Source organism: Ixodes scapularis, unplaced genomic scaffold, assembly GCF_016920785.2.
Source record: "Ixodes scapularis isolate PalLabHiFi unplaced genomic scaffold, ASM1692078v2 PGA_scaffold11__112_contigs__length_91849675, whole genome shotgun sequence".
Lineage (NCBI taxonomy): Eukaryota > Metazoa > Arthropoda > Arachnida > Ixodida > Ixodidae > Ixodes > Ixodes scapularis.
This window is the reverse complement of record NW_024609837.1, coordinates 13178859-13184609: the sequence shown is the minus strand read 5'-3', so window position 1 is coordinate 13184609 and position 5751 is coordinate 13178859.

Genomic DNA, 5751 nt, shown 5'->3' with positions numbered 1-5751 from the left:
ACAAAATGGCTAGGTGGCGTAGGCTACCGCCCGATCCAAAGGGCTCAGCCGTATTCATCCATCCATCCATCCATCCGTGATGATTCAGAGTATGTGACACTTCCTTTGGAGGAAGAGGCTACAAATCTTTGTTTTGCGTAAACTTTATAGAGTGAGAAAAAAAGGAAACGTGCAGTGGAAGAAATGGCTGCAGGACGCAATGCTAGTGACAAGCTTTTATTTGGTGGAATGTGGAGGTGCGGAAGAAAACTTCATAGCATAATGGCAGATACAGTGCAGAAATCTGAAAATTCTGCAGAGGTCGCCGCATGCCTTTCCTTCTTCAGAACGTAGCACAATTGTAAACGCCGCTTCGATTAAAAAAAAAAAATAGGTATCAACAAAATATTGGGGTGCATGCTTAAATGCAGTGAACAAATGCAACGATATGTAAGGTAGAAAAAAGAGGGAGCGCACCATGCCCATATGTACACACAAGGTACCGGTATATAAACGTTTTAGGCTTGTGGAAAGGGGGATGTAAAAAATGAAGGATATAAAACTTGCTTCTAGAGATCGCTTAGAATCAACCATATACGTTTTGCGCTCATGTAACAAACAACGTATAACTTTGCATAAACGCATCGGGAGAACAAACAGGCATATGTGATTATCATTACAGCCGGCGCGCGCTTCAGACTGTTGTCGCGGGCAATTCCGGTTTGATTGATGCGTCGCTTGAGACGTCAGTAGAAAAGGCACGCGTATCGTTTCAATCAAATCAAGCTAAACGACTAGAAAGCACGACCACCTAGAATGAAAACGGTCAGCGACGTAACTATGTTGAAAAAATGTCTAAGTACAAAATGCTTCTAGAGCTTCTCTTAGACAAGATACGTATAGACATATGTACAATATATATGGCATGCACATGCTAAGTGCGATAACATTACAACACAACACTCTAGCAGTTGATTGGCAGCGAGACATTTGTCACACGGATATTATCTTGAGGCTTCTTAGGACGCTCAGCACTTTGAATCCCGACTAGACGTTGTCAGCTTCGCATCAGCTCAGAGTTTTGTCTGCAGATGCAAAGTAGAGCCGACTTTTACGGAAGCTTAGAGAAACGGAGGCTCGATATCTGACTAGACAACTCTGTCGATATGCATTGCTTTAACGAGAAAAGCCACGGCAAGGTTCCTAGTCAACATCTGAACAACACTCTGATAACCACTGCCCGCTTTTAACCAACTAGTTAAGTGGGAGTCGTCAAGATACACACGCCTGCATGTGAAGGGCTATGTTTGCGTAAGCTGTGGGCTTTAGAGTTTGATGTAACACCTGAAACTGTGGTGCGGAAAAATTACAAATTATTTAAGTTGAAAAAAAAAAAAAAAAAAAAGGCAACAGCAGGAGAACGTATCGCAAAAGCTACCGAGATCTTGCATTTTTTCTCGCTGGTCATATACACTCGAGGAGGGCACAAGGTTCCGTTTCCCCAAACTGCCAAGCGACGACGAAGTTTGCGCGAAACCGTCAACACCTGGCAGCAAAAACTGGTCCCCCCCCCCCCCAAGACAACAGTGTGCTGACGACCGTAGGCAGCGCTTGAGGGATGCTGTGGTGGCTAAATCTGAAACCGCCAACGGCAGGCAGGACAAGACCGGCATCCCCTAGGACAACGGTATGCGGACCGCTGCGAGGTTGATGTTTGCGTCCTCCGCCGAGTTGGAAACCCCCGCGCTAAATGCTAACGCACTTCTTGTCGAGAATCAGCGTAATGTGACAGCAGCAGCGATATCGGAATCATTTTGAAACACTTCTAAACAGAACCTCGAGTACAAAAATGTTGTCCGTGCGTACGTACGTCCATCCCTGTATTTCCTGCTAAATTTAGCAGTGAAATTGACGTCACGAGAACTAAGCACCGATTCAGTTACCTGCTAAATTTTGTGGGAACACTGACGTCTCATGGCCCCCAATTCACTTTTCCCGCTAAATTTGGCGGAAAAATTTATGTCACGCGACAACTACACCAATATAATTTCCCGCTAAATGTAGAGAGAAAAAAGTTGATGTCGCAGGACCTTTGTACCACGTCAGCTAAATATATAGGTTCTTCACTCCACGAAAGGACTGCTCCAAGTCTTCCCAACAAATATAAACGATATAATTCCTTAAATTGCGCATTTCATGCATTAAACGTATTTGGAGATAAAGGTCTCTTTCAATTTCTATAGATATATACTATATAATCTTATTTTTTTGCACGGGAGAGAGAAGTAGGTTTACCAGGAAGCGGCGAGCCTCACTTGGGCCCCCGAACAGTCGCATGAAGCTCGCAAGCTGCGGTTTGGCCGCCCCTCATCTAAACTGTACTACTCTTTCTCACAATAACTATGACCTTCAGACACTTTCTTTCACATTGAATAACCCCTTTGACAAAAAAAACGCGAACAAATCACGGCGATAAGGGAGATGGGGGCTGCTGAACACCTAGGCGATCTATAGGCTATAAACTAAAACATATGTCACCAAGAAACACTGAGGGTAAAAATGAATCTCCCTCTCCCCGCTTATAAAAAAAGTGAACACGAAGTAATTGGAGAGCAAACTATGAACCAAAAACAACCGGTCGGAGAAAATGGTAACCTCTAGGCTACATATAAAACACGCGCGCACACACACACACACACACACACACACATACAAAAGTTGGTTTGTAGTCACATTTGATTTGTTGTCGTTTGGTTTTTGAATCATAGTCCGCTGTCAAATTATTTTGTGTTACTTCTTTATGTGTACAAGGTCTGTCTTGGTGGCAGATGTTATAATTTATTGGTCGCCCAGGGGATCAGCGGCCGGTGCGTTCTTGTATCGTCGTCTGTCCTCAACCCGTTTTTTTTCCGTTCCTAGGCGTTCTTGTTTTTTGTTTTTTTTTTTATTACGAAAGGGTTTCAAAGTCATAGCCATGGTAAGAAATGGTTGTACAGTTTAGACGAACGTGTCTACCAGTATCAAGGTCTTGATGCTAAGGGGTCATTCGGTCGCTGTGTCTACAAAGAATGCATCCGTGAAGAGGTCAGTGACGCCAGCATCGGGTATATAGAAAAAGCAAGCAAAATGAAGGATTTTAGCAGCTTTCGAGACTTTCTCCTTTGTTGTTTTTTTCCCCTAAACTTGAAAGTTTCTTAATTCTTCTGCACCACAGTTTCAGGTGTATCATTATGATTAATTATCACCAGCTCGTCGGCACACTCGCCGTTTTTTCTTTGCACTAGGGGACCCAGTAAGAACTTCCAAGGGAACGCAGTCGATTACCACGTTGCAGCACTTTCAAATATCTGTCATGGGGCACGAAGCGAGGGGAAACCATTATACAAAAACGAAGCTTCGAACAGTAAAATTCGAAATGATTTGCACAACCTGGCGAGGTACACAGAAGAGGGAGATACGGTGACAGGCTTAGAAGCACCTGGGGCAGCAGCAGTCTGCTGATATATTCGTTGAGCGGGCTATAGACCATTGGGGTGGCAGCGGCAATGAGGTTCCTCCCAAGGCTCCATAGACGAACATGAGGCATCGTAAGAAAACTGCACAAACTTCATCTATCAGACACACTGGCCGCCAACATGACAAGGACCGAATCTCGTATTCCTAAATATTAGACGATACTTCACTACAAAACGTTGTGCTGTGCATACAAGTACATATTACCGAGAACTGCTTGTAAACAGCAGGAAGTACTCGCAAGCAAATCATTCTCGCTAATCATCATTACATTTCTTTTTCTAAATCAGGTTCAACTTTGCAACTAAATCGTCTAAGTGGAGCTGCTTGCAATGTTGAAGCATCACACTGCACTGAACCTATTACTGTGGCTCCTGGTACTCTCAGAATTGCTAATTTCGAAGTCATTGTTTGGGGGACAATCCTAAATTTGTTCTCAATTTCACATTAAAAAAAACACACAGTTTTTAGTTATAAAAATTAGGAGCATTGTTTTTGCACTTTCCTTTCTATGCACCACAAACATGTCGCAAAGCCTGTCTCGCAAATATTTGCATGGATGGGCACACCCGTGGGTCAGTACTAAAGGTGGCTACATCCGGAGGGACGAATGGAGATGGCTTGTGTCTGCTAAGTTTGACTGATTTTGCAATACCAGAAAAAGTAGGACAGGGCCCTCAATTGCATAATTGCCTATGTCCCCACCTATTAGATATTACTAGACAAATTTCATCTTTAAAAAACATCTTTCCCAGCCTCGACGATTTTTTGATTTAACAATTTCCACGCCATCTCCTTCGGTGTAATGTTGTGGTTCGACAAAGCAAAGCTAAAAGTTAGGTTTACTGTAATGTAATTTTGTCAGGTCGTTGTCAGAGCCATCTCGAAACTTCACTGGCATTCATCCCTGACAATCTTTTAGACCTGGATGAGAGGTACTGTGGTCAGCAAACTTGCACGGAACACCTGAACGGAGTCTAACCTCGTGGAAGCGCTACCCTGGCGATTGTTGAAGAGCAGCTCCAGGATCTGGCGCTCAGTGGAACAGTCTGAGCAGGAGAGGCCGTTCACTCAAGGTCCAACTTACGGCTGGACCACGAGCGACGCATTATCGGCAGCCACATGCGTCAGAGTGCGAGGGGCTGGCGAAGAAGATAGATCGCCCGGCAGGCAACAAGGTAGCGCTCCCACGCGACAAGATGCTTTTCGCGCCTTCCGTAGAAGATTGTTAAGCACGTACAAGCAGTTTCAATCGAGACAAAGTTACGGACAAACCGAAAAAAAGAAGGAACCAAAGGCACAACGTGATCACAAAAAAACTTGGAGGTGCACCCGTTGCAGAAGGATACAACCTAGTGGATGACGGGAGGATACCGAGAACAGACACATGGGAGACCGCTGTAGATTTTGGCACGGTGCAAATCCAGTGCTACTTTTTACAATGCCATCCAGCACACGGCTGACGCTCCCACGGCACTTAATCTTTGCTCTACCACCATTCCCAGCGTGCAACCACACCTGCAACACAAACTTTGATTTGCGCATTGACCCCGCGTCTGGAAATCCCCAGCCCTTTCGACAACCCACGGCGAGACAGGCTACAAGCACCACACGGGAAACCTGGGACTGCTTTAGAGCGTATTGGCCGGGAGAACAGGCACAAACATTTCTAGCCGAATACTTTATATTGAACAACACAGCAGAGAACTGCTTCGAACAAAGTTGTTACGTGCGGATTCATGTCACTTTCAAATCAATGATAGCCTAGTTTCTTCTCCGAAAACACTCCTCATATTCCTCGCAATTTCCGTCATCCTGCCAAGGTCCATTCATCATATACATAGGTTAGTTTGAACGGATAGTGTTGGCCACATTGCGCATCTGAGAACTAGCTGCAACGTAATTCTTTTGTATTTCCAAAGACGACTCCAGTAGCGTTCACAAAGGGCACGTGGAGTGTTCCTCTACTTATTTTCCACAACAAAGGACCTGTCTTGCCAATTTAGCGTTTTCCCCGCTAGATTTAGCGGTTTTCTAAATAGTTTATTGAAAGAAATCGTCATTTTTTGGGTGGCGGGATTTTAACCAGTTTTCAAGTCACGTTAGCGTTGTTCTTTTATTTTTCTGGTGGTTTTAGATGTTTTTGAATTTACATTTATGAATCATAAATAAACGTTTGTGGTAAGTTAGTGCCTTGTGGTCGTAATTTTTGCACACTGGCAGCAAAACTATTTTCAGCTCGCAACACCATTGAGACAT